Source organism: Peromyscus eremicus, chromosome X, assembly GCF_949786415.1.
Source record: "Peromyscus eremicus chromosome X, PerEre_H2_v1, whole genome shotgun sequence".
In the NCBI taxonomy this organism is placed as follows: Eukaryota; Metazoa; Chordata; class Mammalia; order Rodentia; family Cricetidae; genus Peromyscus; species Peromyscus eremicus.
This window is the reverse complement of record NC_081439.1, coordinates 132,385,304-132,399,668: the sequence shown is the minus strand read 5'-3', so window position 1 is coordinate 132,399,668 and position 14,365 is coordinate 132,385,304.

The following is a 14,365-nucleotide window of genomic DNA, read 5'->3' as shown; positions in this document are numbered from 1 at the left end:
GGCAGCTTCCCCCTCTACATAGCTAGGACTGCATCCTGGGACAATCCCTGCTCCCTAATCACCCAGAGCCTCTTACCCAGTCCTGGCACCAATTCTGCCCACACAGGCCCACCTTCACACCCTCTTCTCAAGCCAAGGCCTGGCAAAGTTACTCAAGGGAGCCACTGCCCGCCCAGGGCTGAGTTGGGTTAAGCAGGGGTCCCTGTCTCCTTGCCTCTACATCATACACAGGTGGCCGAGACACCTAGGGCTGTAGATAGGGCAGAAGATGCCTGATTGGGGATGGGACAGGCTTCTGAGGAAACCTGGTGAGAGGCTTCAGGCAGTGAACTGGAAGATATCTGGTCAGGGAGGCAAAAGGAAAAGAGATGGGTGCCCTATACTGGCCAGGAGCCAGGCATATGATACCCACAAGTATGCCTATCATCCTTAATGGATCCTTTTAAAAAGGATTAACTATTTTATGTGTATAAGTGTCTTCCTGCATGTATGTCTGTGTACCACATCCATGCCTGGTGCCTACAGAAGCCAGAAGAGAGCATTTTGTTGCCTGGGTCTGGAGTTAGAGATGGTTGTGAGCCACTATAATATGGATGCTGGGAATCGATCAATTCTGGGTCTTGTGGAAGAGGAGCAGGTACTCAATAGCTGAGCCATCTCTCCAGTCCCATGCCTACCATTCTTGACAGACCCAGCCACACAGGAAGTACAGGAGGTCCCACAGGCTACCAGGAAGAGGCAGGCAGGGTACACAGTTGTGGCCACTTCAGCTGACTGACTCTGCAAGTCAGCCAGACCACATGGCCTAGAATCTGCCCAACCACAACACAGTCCATGCCCTGGCTCTGTTGGCCAACAGGTACCAGAAGTCAAGAGGTCAAGGCCACATGGCCATACACCTCGCACAGCCTGATCTCCCACCCAGTGATACCAAGAAGGGGACCAGGGACTGATTGGCTCCAGCTGAAAGCAGGGCCCAGAGACTGCAAGTTCAGGCTGGACTCAGGGCAGGGCAAGGCAGGGGGCAGGCCCAGCCGACCATTCCTCTTCCCTTAGCCTGACAGCCCAGACACTCTGCTCAACCACCCCCACCCCCATAAGGAAAGGGGGACAATGCCTTCAGTAGGGTTTCCCTCAGCAGTGGGGGGGGGGGCACAGCACTCATACCCCACCAGGAACTGACCAGTAATCCCTTGGGCTTCTAGAGGGCTGGCCCAGGCCAAGGTGGCAGGGTGGGAATAGACCAGAGGGGACAAGCAGCAGGTGATCATGGGAATAACCCACAGAGGCCACAGACAGTTGGGGGTGGGGGCGAGCGCTGCAGACATCTGTGGAGGAGCAGATGCCCATGCATATGCCAGGCAGCCAGAGCCTGAAAGAGAGGCAGGGAGACTCAGGTGGGTGGCAGGAGGGGATCAACCAGGGTCCCAAGACTGGTAGGTGAAGGCAGGCAGAGGGCATCAGTTTGAGTCATGATACCTGTCAAGGACTACCAGAGACAAGGCAGTGTATGACAGTGACCCTCCGTGCCCTCTCCTCATCCCCCAACGGAGGGCCAGTGTGTGTCCTTTCTCTACACACCCAGATTAGAGAGGACGCCAAGGCCCAGCTGCCATGGTCAGTGAGAAGGGCTCAAGGGGCAGAACACTAGCCCACAACAGGCAGTTCCAGGCCAAATTAAGTGCAGACAGTAGAACTTGATTTGTAGCCAAAGCAGAGCCCTTGATTTGAGACAGCTGGAGAGGCTCTGCGTGTAGGTGCCAAGAGTGGCCACACTGTCTCCAAAAGGCCCTAGGGTCCTACTTGTGGGCAGGGACATACTGGAATCAGCTTCTGGAGACCCTGGTTTATGAGACCCTCTAGAAAGTCACAAGCTTTCTCTACAGGACTTCCCTTGTCTACCCCAGGAAACACTAGAGTCAGGAACTGAAAGAACCCCAGCTGAACGAGGCCAAGATACAAGTGGTCCAGGGGCAGAACAGGATTCCCCTTCTGGTGAGCCACACTTCTCAGGATGTTGTTAAAGCTTTTGTTGCTTCACTCCTCCCCTTCCCCAGAAGAATGTGATAACACCTCTAACAACAGCCTCCAGTGCTGTGACATGGTGGCTAGCTAACTGTGCCTACTTCTCCCCGGGAGAGTAGTTCATGTTGGTTAATTTTCCTACTCAAGCTCAGGGACACTTGGAGAACAGGACACAATGGGAAGGAGAGGGGTCCAGTGAATAGCACGGGAGGTGGCACAAGAGAGTTTGGAGATCAGTTCAGGGTCGTGGCCAGAGGCATTGTGATGGAATTCCATGGTTACCCGGATTTGTGGGTAACCACAAATGTGGCCAAACTTCCTGGCAAGCATGACTCTTTCTGTGACCTTCAAGGCCCCCCCCCCTCTCTCTCTCTCTCTCTCTCTCTCTCTCTCTCTCTCAGAATGAGTTTTGTGGGGAAAGAGAATGGGCAAACTCACAATCCACAAGGTTGCTTGTGTCTTGGCTCTCGACAGAGGTTTCCCCTCGGTATTTTCGCTGGGGAAGGAATACCCCAAAAAGGGAAAAGCCCACGTCTGGAGACACAGAAGACATTGCCAAAAAAGACCTTGCTACCGCCCCACCTTTACCTCAGTGGTGGTGCTCTGTACTGGAAGTTCTCTGCCTTTCTCGGAGGATGACTAACTCTGCCAATGAGAAATCACGACCACCGGGGAAGTCCTGCCCCTCTAATGAAGGACACTTTTTTGCCCATTAAACTGCCTGTTGCTTGTGTGTTCTGTGGCTGTCTGCCCATCATGAATGTTTTCTTTCCTTTGATGGTTTGAGGTTTGCGTAGTCAGATGTGGCTTTCTGCACATCTGAGGCTTCAGTGTATTCCCCACCCATTTTGTTTAGTGCTGGGGGTTGCACCTGGGATGCTTACAAGGGTGCTGTTTATATCCCCTGCTAAAACCAACAAAACAAAACCTCCCAAATTTCACCTGAGCACCATTTTTGGATAGGGTCCTGCTCATGACTCATCTTGAACATGTCGTTTATATCAGGCAGGTCCCAAACTTGCATTTCTCATGCCTCAGCCACTCATGTAGCTGTGATTGCATTTATAAACCACAGACTAACTGGAAGTTGTCCAGAGGCATCCAAGAGACCTGTGGCTCCTTCTGGCATTGGCCTGGCTCTGGGCTTCTTAGCTGACCTTAATGCAGCTTCAGACTCTCTAAGAAGGACTGGGGATGTAGTCAGTGTTAGAGCACTTGCCTAGTATTAACAATATCTTGGGTTCCATCCCGAGCAATTTAAAAAACAAGCCCTTTGAAAACAACTCTAGTTGATCGGTAGTGGTGGACACCTTTAGTCCCAGCACTTGGGAGGCAGAGGCAGGAAGATCTGTTGTGAGTTTGAGGCCAGCCTGGTCTACAGAGTGAGTTCCAGGACAGCCAGGGCTACACAGAGAAACCATGTCTCTTAAAATTTAAGAAGAAAAAAAGAAAACAACTGTAAAGTGTTGTGCTTGTGCTGGGCCTACTAAGTGTCTAAAGTGCTTGTGCTGGGCTTATTCACTACATGGGTCCTTTTCGCTCGCCCAGCCAGGACATAGGCCTCCTTAGCACTAGGGTCTCTCCTGTTGATTTTTTTTTATAGACTCTCCTCTTGCTGGAGATTTATGGAACCTATTGTGTAAGCAGCTTCCTGTTCAGGGTCTTGAATTTAGTCACTGGAAGACTGTTGCCATCGGTGTACCCACATAGCCTGCAACCTTTAACAGTAGTCTTGTTTTTATTCAGTCTGATGCTTTAAAGAGACCATTGAGTTTTGCCAATAATTCTCCCTTTCGCTGTTGTACAATGTATCACATTTGGATGAACCACAGTTTGTTTGAGCAGTGACCAGTTAAAGGACCAGAGTGTTGGGGGATATTTGATCATACTGTGCACTCCAAGTTTGTATTTGCATTAATTAAATAAAATTAACCTTGGGTCAGGAGGCTGAGTTAGCAACTAGCTGAAAGGAAAGTAATCTTGGAGCCTCAGAGGGCATCTAGAAGAGATAAAGAGATGTAGTGGGCCGGGTGGTGGTGGCGCACGCCTTTAATCCCAGCACTCGGGAGGCAGAGGCAGGCGGATCTTTGTGAGTTCGAGGCCAGCCTGGTCTCCAAAGCGAGTTCCAGGAAAGGCGCAAAGCTACACAGAGAAACCCTGTCTCGAAAAACCAAAAAAAAAAAAAAAAAAAAAAAAAAAAAAAAAAAAAAAAAAAAAAAAAAAAAGAGATGTAGTGGAAGTAGTAGGGAGGGGTTTTGAGTGGCACAGGTTTTTCTGTTTTGGAGAAGCAGAAGCTTGGGTCTTTAGGAGACACTGGCAAGAATAGGTTAGCTAGTTGTGACCCAACCTCTCTGAGCTAGCAGGTTTTCACTCCAGCCTTTAAATCTTGAGACTTATTTATAAATAGAACGATAGAGATTTAGTTAAAGCTACCTTTATCGACAGTCACAGAGCTGGTGCCTGTGAGAACAGAATTCCTGCCAGTCTGCAGCCTGAGGAGACAGGCCTCTGCCAGAGAACGTAACTTTGGAGTTGCAATTGCTGGCTGAAATAGCAGTAAATTAAGGCAGAGAAACTGTGCTAAAGCTAAAACATCACCAGAGTTTTGTTTTTCAAAATTTTTTGACACAAGATATCAAGTATCCAAGTCTGTCCTAGAACTCACTATAAAACTGAAGATGGTCTTGAACAACTAATCCTTCATCCATCTCTGGAGTGCTGGGATTTCACGCACTTGCCTAGCCACCATACCCTATTTATGCAGGGTAGAGGTTTGAACTCAGGGTTTCATGCATGCTAGATAAGCACTCTACTAAGCTACATCTGTAACCCTTCTTTCCCATCTTTTAAACTATTACACAAAAATCTTTGATTGAACATTCACCTATAGGTTTTTGCAGAATCATATCTCCATTTCTTCCTTAAATTAAAGCCTAAGACAGTGGTTGCTATTTCATGTGGGAGTGGATGTGTAAGTCTAATAGAAATTGTCAAGTTGCCTACATAGCAGCATGCATATTTTTAGACCAAATCATTGAAAAATTTGCCAGACATGGATATTTTAAGCAAGACTGTGTTTTCTCTATCTTCTGTTTTTGCTTGGGATTACCAACACAGTATTCACACAGCTTTAAAACAACACAGATGCCATTTCATTTTGTTGTGATCCTCCTGTGCAGCAATAAATCACTGGCATCTTCCATGTCTACAGAAACCACCTAATTTGTTTTCCTCTGGTCTTAAGGTGTTTGGTAGGATACCTGAATTATAATTTACAATCCTCAGTTGATATCCTTTTCACTATTATTTATTATTACAACTTATTTATTACAACTAACAGCCTTGACAGCCTTGAAGGTGTATCTACCTCTCTGGGATAATTAGCTCTAAGCAGAATTAACTGGGGAAACCTGCACATTTAAAATGGGTGTGGTGTTGCATGCCTGTAATCTCAACCCTCAGAATGTAAAGTTGGAGGATCAAGAGTTCAAGGCCAGCCTCGGATACATAGTGAGTTTTAGGCCAGTCTGAGCTCTGAGAGCTATCTCAAAAACTAAATAATAGTGGCTAGAATGATGGCTTAGGTGGTTAAGAGCATATACTGATCTTTCAGGGTACCAGGTCTGGTTTCCAGCACCCATATAGCAGCTCATAACTGCCTGTAACTTGAGTTTCCAGAGAAATGGACTGTTAAGTGTTATAGTTCTGAAGGGAAAGGTATACTGGCAGTTGGGAGCCAAGGAATACAACAAAGTCACACTGCACAACAAATCTCACACAAGAAATTTATTGGGAAAGACATAGGAGGGAAGGTGGCTGCCTCTGCTCAGGGGAGAAACAGCAAAGAACTGGCTTTTATGGGGTGTCCTGGGGGGGCGTGGGAGCTTTCCAGGGTGGCCTGGGATTGGAGGGATTTTGAGATCTGATTTTGAGGCAAGCTCAAGGATCTTGTTTTTTTGTTTTTTTGTTTTTTTTCTGTAGGGCAGGGCCTGGCGCCTCGAGGGGCTGGAAACAGCTATTAAGGCTGTTAGAGAAGTCTGGGAATGGGGTCCAGCCATTCATGCTTTAAAGGACTTACATGGACACCCTCTTTTGGTCTCCTGGGCCACCGGAAATGCACATGCTGGTGTAATTACATATATGCAGTCAAAAACACTCATACACATAAAATAAAAATAAATCAAGAAAATTTTAGATTTATTTATTTTATATGTAATATACAAGCTTGCATGCTTGTATGTGCCTAAGAAGGCCAGAAGAGGTTGGTGGATCCTCTGGAACCGGAGTTACAATTGGTTGTGAGCCACCATTTGGGTGATGAGATCCAAAGCCTGGTTGCCTGAAAAAGCAATACATGCTCTTAACCACTGGGCTATCTCTCCAGCAACCCCCCCCCCCCCCAGATAAATAAATCTAAAACAAAACAACCCCCCCAAACATAAAAACATTAAGCCAGGTGTGGTAACATATGGCTTTAATCCCAGCACTCATGATGAGGCAATGATAAGCAGATCTGTTTGATTTCCAGGACAGTTTGGTTTACATAGTGAGTTCCAGGCCAGCCAGAGTTACATAGTGACACCGTATCTCAAAACAAAAACAATTATACAACAAATAAAAATATACAAATAAAACAAAACTACATTTGAAATTTTACACAATGTAGAATTACCTCTGGGAGAAAACACCTACTATTTGACACCATCCCACTCCAAATTGTACCACATTTATCTACAGCCTCACTAACATGAAGGATTGGAGAACAGCTTTATGTGTTTGCCTTCTTCCTGCCTTCCCGCTCCCACTCCCTTTCTTTCCAAAGGTTCTGTGCTGATTCCCTCTGTCCTTAGGTATGTGTATTCTTTTTGGAATTTGGAGATTGACTTTTTTTCTTCCTTGTGTGCATGGTTTTTCTCTGTCCCCAAATGTTAGTGTGCTGTATTCACAACCTGCTCAAGGCTTTTCTCAATCAACAGTTTCTGAATTCTTTCCCCTGGCCCTAATGGCGTAATTACTTGAATTTTTGTTGCTGCAGTTGTTTGTAACATGGACCTGGCACATTTGATTGTTCCTATTCTGTGTTATACACTCTTACTGCTTCAGCTCCTGGACTGCCACAAACCACATGACAGTAATTGCTGCCTCAGCAACAGGGGAGAATTTCTCTTGCTGTTGTCCAGTTTTCAAGTTTTGCTGTTTTGGAGAATGTAAGATACTACTACAGTTCGTTTGGTTTTGCATTCCTCTTCTCCACACTGAGCATGACTTCCTCCTAAATTTATCTGACCATTTGGGCTTCTGGATCTGAGACCTGCTGCACCCTGAGGAAGTTTGCTGTACACTATGGCTATTCATCCTGGTGTGTAACATTGCTAGTATCTTCTCTTGTTTTGTTTTTCTAGATGAATCTGTAGCACGAATTGTTAGAAGGTCTTATTAATAAAATCAAACCCAGAGCCAGGTATTGTGATGAACGCTGGAAGATCAGAGAAGCAGAACAAGCCACAGCCACCTCACCTCGCCAGTTCCTCAGCTGATCCTGTTTCCTCAGACTGGAAGCCTCTGAGTCCTCATCTAGAATGAATCTCAGCTGAACTGCTGCTAAAAGCCTAAAGCTTAACCAGCCAAAGGCTGCTAGTTTCTGGTCCTCACACCTTATATACCTTTCTGCTTCCTGCCATCACTTCCTGGGATTAAAGGCGTGAGTCACTACGCCTGGCTGTTTCCAGTGTGGCTTTGAACTCACAGAGATCCAGATGGATCTCTGCCTCCCAAGTGATAGGATTAAAGGTGTGAGTGCCAACCATTTTCTCTATGTCTGTCTAGTGGCTGTTCTGTTCTCTGACCCCAGGTAAATTTATTAGGGTGCTTGATATATTGGGGAACACAATATCACCACATGAATCTGCTATTTTTGGCTCCTGAGAAGTTATACAGTCTTATATAGACATTTGCTAAATCATTGTTGTGTGATTTCTGAGTCATGTATCTTATCATAGTGCTACCTACACATTATGACTCTGTTCTGTAGCTCAAATTCCAATTGGTCTTAATAATAAACACCCAGAGTCAGATATTGGGGTAAATGCTGAAAGATCAGAGAGACAAAGGAGCAAGCCACAGCCACTTCCTATCTCACCAACTCCTCAGCCTGAAAAGGGGGCTGAGCTCCTGTCTCCCTCTGCCTTATATTCCTCTCTCTGCCCAGCCATGCCACTTCCTGTTTCCTTCTCCCTAGTGTTAGGATTAAAGGCATGTGCCTCCCAAGTACTGGGATCAAAGCATGAGATCCCAAGTGCTGGGATTAAGGTGTGTACTACCACTGCCTGGCTTCTATGGTTAACTAGGGGCTAGCTCTGCCCTCTGATCTCCAGGCAAGCTTCATTTGTTAGGGCACAAAAAAAATATCACCACACTATTCTATATTGTTTTTACTTTTTAACATTTATTTCGTATGAGTGTGGACATGTGTGCCACAGTGTGCATGTGGAGGTCAGAGGACAACCCATGAGAGTTGTTTCTCTCCTTTCACCATCTGGATCCTGAGGATCAAACTCAGCTTTTTGGGATTGGAAGTAAGAGTCTCTACATTTTCTTTTATTATTTTCTGAGTTTTGATTCTGCTTTTCACAATTTTACCTTTTGTTTGTTCATTTATTTATTTTTGAGACAGATCTCACAATGTAGTCCAAGCTAGGCTCAAGCTCTCAATCTCTGTGCTTCCACAGGGCGGGGATTACATATGTACACCATCCTATCAGGTTCTGTTTTGGGTTTTTTGTTTGTTTTTTGAGGCAAAGTTTCATGTAGCTCAGGCTGGCTTAAAAATAGCTTTGTAGGCCGGGCGGTGGTGGCGCACGCCTTTAATCCCAGCACTCGGGAGGCAGAGGCAGGCGGATCTCTGTGAGTTCGAGGCCAGCCTGGTCTACTGAGCGAGATCCAGGCAAAGGCGCAAAGCTACACAGAGAAACCCTGTCTCGGAAAAACAAAACAAAAACAAAAACAAAAAAACAAAAAAGCTTTGTAGCTGATGCTGACCTTGAATTTCTGAGTCTCCTCCCTCCACTTTTCAGGTGATGGGATTATACTCAGCTCTGTTTCACCATTTTTTTTTAATTCAAAAAAGTTTTAAAAGACTTATTTTATTTTTAATTATGTATGTGAGTTTGTGTTTCTGTGGGTCTGCATGTGGGCATGCACATATAAGTACAAGTGCTTGTAAGAGTCCAGAAGAGGGCATCAGATTTCCTGGAGCTGGAGTTACAGGAAGTGGTGAGCTACCTGATGTAGATACTGGAAAGTAAACTGGAATCATCTGGTATATGCTCTTGACTGCTGAGCCATCTCTCCAGGTATCACTATTTTGATTTTATTTCACGTAAAGGAGTTTCCTAGAAGTTACTTGGTACTTTCCAAACACATTGCAGATCACCCATCTCTTTCTTTCCTAGCCTCAGGAAAGCCCTTGGTTCTAGGTAGCTGAGCCACAAAGTGGTCTGAATCTTGAATCGTCTCATGAAATAATGGCTTAGAAGAAAACCACTGGTGAATTCTGCCTGTGACTAGATCAATGAAATCACATGGTCCATGGATTTCAGCAGCTGGCCTTAATGAAAATGGCTAATACAGGCTCTCACTTATTTTCCACGAGTCAGTTCCCTTCATTACATTTATTATATACTTCATTCCTACTAAAGAGCTAAGGAGTTGGGGATGAAATCCAGGGCCTCACATGTAGGAGGTAGAAGCTCTGTCATGGATCTACATGCTCAAACTTCTGATTCTTTGTTTTATAAGCCAGGCCCTTCTGTACCAGGCTTTTTCTTTTGGGCCACCAACCAGCTCTCAAATCATGAAACGGAGACTTCTTAGTTATGAATGCTCCTAGCTTAGGCACCTTTCTGGCTAGCTCTTTTAACCCAAGTTAACCTGTTTCTCTTTATTTACCTTTTGCCTCAGGGCTTTTTACCTTTCTTTCTTTCTTTCTTTCTTTTTTTGTTTTTTTTTGAGACAGGGTTTCTCTATGTAGCTTTGCGCCTTTCCTGGGACTCACTTGGTAGTCCAGGCTGGCCTCGAACTCACAGAGATCCGCCTGGCTCTGCCTCCCGAGTGCTGGGACTAAAGACGTGCGCCACCACCGCCCAGCTACTTTCTTTCTGTATATCTTACTCTCACTGCTTCTCTATGTCTGGCTGATAGTGGCTGCCTAGCTTCTGGCCCAAGGCATCTTCCTCATTCTCTCCTCTTCCTTCTCTTGTTTCTCTCTTTTTGAGCCTAGATTTCTCCTCCTATTTATTCTCTCTGCCTGGCAGCCTCACCTATCCCTCTCCTGCCTAGCTATTGGCCATTCAGCTCTTTACTAGACAAATCAGGTGCCTTAGGCAGGCAAGGAGAAACAGATGAAACAGATCTTTACATAATTAAACACACATCCTTACATCATTAAACAAATGCAGCATAAACAAAAGTAACACACCTTTACATAGTTAAAGTAATATTCTGCAGTATAAACTAACGTAACGATAGTTAAAAATATTCTACAACATCCTTTCCCTCAACTATTGTAGCAGCCATATTCACACTAAATTTCCACTTATTTATGGGGAAGCTTCCCCACCCACCTTCAGAGAACACTTGCACTGGGATGCACTAGGTATCTTCTCACACCCAGCAGACATGCTGTTCCCTTACCAGATGACCTTACAGATGGTTTCAGTCATCCTTGGGAATTTTCTTTTTTAAGTGATCTTCCCCATCAGCTTGACTAAGGCCATGAGACACCTATATATCTCTTGCCTCTTTGACTGTGACAATGTGAGAAGAGGTGTACTCACAGCATTGCTTTGTTCCTGAAGACCTTGGATGTCGTTCAGGTGGGAAGAGTGGCCTCTTCTACTTCCTCTACTCATGGATTATGCAGAGCACCAGTAGTTATAGCTTCTTGCCTCTAGGAGGTTGTTTCTGAGGTTGAGATATCATCGAGCTCCTCATTCTAGTATAGTGACTGTGAGTGGGGCTGTCGACCAGGTCTCAGTTGATAATCATGGATTTCAGATGAGGAGAGTAACAGTAGAAAACTCCACTTACAACTTGTGGTGGTTTGAATGAAAATGGCCCCCATGGGGTCATATGGAGTGGCACTATTAGAAGTTGTAGCCTTGTTAGAGTAGGTGTAGTCTTGTGTGGGAGTCTGCTGGAGTCCAGCTCCAACCTGTTAAAGGGTTCTTAGGGGGAGGAGAGAGGAATGAAGAAATGATACAAAGATAGAAAGAGACCATAAGAAAGACAGAGACACAGGATAGCTTCAGGAGGGTCCTGGGTCAATACCCAGTCACCTCAAGGGTTATTGTAAAGGGCTTTTTACACAACGCCAAGGGGCAAGGCAAAAGACCTCCCCCTTTCAAGATCAAAGCACAACATACAGCCAAGTGTAGACCCTTCAAAACACCTGGTAACCATGCTCATGGCCAAATCACCCCATTATGCAATCCTGCTGGGTAAAGCAAGCCCAGATTCTCTGACCCTGAGTAAGGTCTTACTAGGGAGCCCCTGTGGGCCTCCACAGTCTTGTTGGAGGAAGTATGTCACTGGGGTGAGCTTTAAAGTTTCAAATGCTCAAACCAGGCCCAGTGTCTCTTCCTGCTGCCTGCAACTCCACATGTAGAACTCTGTTACCTCTTCAGCACCATGTCTGCTTGCATGCTGATGTGCTTCCCACCATAACAATAATGGTCTAAACCTCTGAACTGTAAGCCAGCCCCAATTAAATGCTTTCCTTTATAAGAGTTTCTGTGGTCACAATGTCTCTTCACAGTAATAGAAACCCTAAGACTTAACTTTTGTCTAAAGGGACATTTATTGGAAAGATTCAAGGGTGACTCTTAGCTAGGCATGGGAAGGAGAGGAGCCAGTCTTCCTTAGGAGCAGAGCCAGCAAATGTGGGAATAGGATAGAAGCAGAGGCAGGTGGATTTCTGAGTTCTAGGCCAGCCTGGTCTACAGAGTGAATTCCAGGACAGCCAGGGTTACACAGAGAAACCCTGTCTCAAACGTGCTTCACCTGAAAAAAAAAAGGATAGTCCCCTTTCTTCACTGTCTGGTACTGCAAGATCGCTGGGACATGTGCAGGATTCAGGGTTCCCCATGAGTCCCTGTAAGCCTACATACAAATTAACTAAAGAAATATTCTGCCTTCTGAGCAAAAGAGTCCAGGTGGAGGCATGATTTAGGGTAGAGTTAGAGAGATGGCTCAGTTGTTAAGAGTACTGGCTGCTCTTGTAGAGTACTGAGGTCCAATTCCCAGCACCCACATAGTGGCTCACATTGTAATTTTAGTCCTAGGGGATACAACCTCTCTTCTGGCCTCCACTGGCATCAGGTATGTGTGTGGTGTTTAGACATACACAGGCAAAACACCCACACACATAAAATAAAATGATTTAAAAAAATATTTGGGTTCCCACATTCCCAAGGAAGGTATCCTTGTACAGTGCACAGTGGGATCTGGCCTACAGTGCATTCTCTTTCATCCACAGCAGTGGAAAGAGAAACCTGATCCTGCAAGACTCTAACCCTACACATGCTTTCATGTGAACTAGGTATGCTTGGAAATAATACACCTCAGAGTCTTATAACTGTGTTGGAGGCCCCACAAAGGACAGATGCTGGGTATCTGAGAATGACTACCCTCAATCCTTGTGTAGTCAGTGTTGGCTCATATGACTAAGAACTCTAGGCTGGGCTGGCTTGGCCTAGCCTGAGCCAAACAGAGTTTGCAACAAGCAGTCAAAAAATTCTATTTGAAGCCTTCACATTCATATTCATATTCACATTCTTCTCCCTCCCTCTGTATATTGACTTGAAATTCTAATCCCCACTGATAAGAGAGGATGCACTTTAGGCCAGGTTCTTTTGCTTATCAAGGCACAGGAGAGTTTTTGTTATTTTTTTAAAATTTATTTTTTATGAATATATGTGTGAGTCTGTGAAGGTGTGAGTTTAGGTGCCTGCCAAGGCCATAAAAGTGCATTGGATCCCCTGGAGCTGGAGTTACAAGTTGTTGTGAACTGTCTGATGTGGGTGCTGTGTGGTGATATATTGTTTGTAATCTAGGAAATAAAGCTTGCCTGAAGATCAGAAGATAGAGCCAGCCACAGAGTTAGCCACAGAAACCAGGCAGTGGTGGTACACACCTTTATTCCAGCACTTGGGATCACACATCTTTAATTCCAGTGCTAAGAAGGTTGAAACAGGAAGTGATATGGTTGAGCAGAGAAAGGAATATAAGGCGTGAGAAGACAGGAACTCGGTCTCTTTCAGGCTGAGGAGTTGGTGAGGTAAGAGGTGGTGGCTGTGGCTTGCTCTGCTTTTCTGAACTTTCAGATTTCACCCTGATATCTGGCCAGTTAGGATTTGTGCAACAGTGCTGAGAACTGAACTCAGATCCTCTGGAAGAGCAGCAAGTGCTCTTAACTGTTGAGCCCAAGATTTATTTTCTTTTTAATTATGTGTTTGTGTGTGATTTTGTACATGTGAATGCAGTGTTCTCAGGGGGCAAAGAGGGCATGTGATGACCTGGAGCTAGAGTTACACGTGTTCTGATCCACTTGATGCAGGTGATTTGAACCAAATTCAGGTCCTGTAGAAGAGGAGCAAGCATTCTTAACCACTGAGCAATCTCTTCATTCAGTAGACAGTTGTTTAGTTTCCATGAGTTGGTAAGCTTTCCGTTGTTGTTGATAACCAACTTTAATCCATGGTGGTCTGATAGAATGCAGGGAGTTATTTCAGTTTTCTTGTGTCTGTTGAGACTTGTTTTGTGAACAAGTATGTGGTTATTTTTGGATTAAGTTCCATGAGACGCAGAGAAGAAGGTGAATTCTTTTGTGTTTGGGTAAAATGTTCTATAGATATCTGTTATGTCCATTTGGTTTATAATGTCTGTTAGCTCCAGCATTTCTCAGTTTAGTTTTGTCTGAATGACCTGTCCCTTTGTAAGAATAGGGTTTTTTTTTTTGTTGTTGTTGTTTTGTTTTGTTTTGTTTTGTTTTTTTGGTTTTTCGAGACAGGGTTTCTCTGTGTAACAATCTTGGCTGTCCTGGCACTCCCTTTGTAGACCAGGCTGGCCTCGAACTCACTGACATCCACCTGCCTCTACCTCCCAAGTACTGGGATTAAAGGCGTGCGCCACCACCGCCTGGCAAGAGTTGGGTATTGAAGTCTCCCACTATCAGTGGGTGAGGGTCCATTCATGATTTAAGCTGTAGCATTGTTTCTTTTACACAGTTGGGTGACCTTGTGTTTGGGGCATAGGTGTTAAGAATTGAAATGTCATCTTGGCA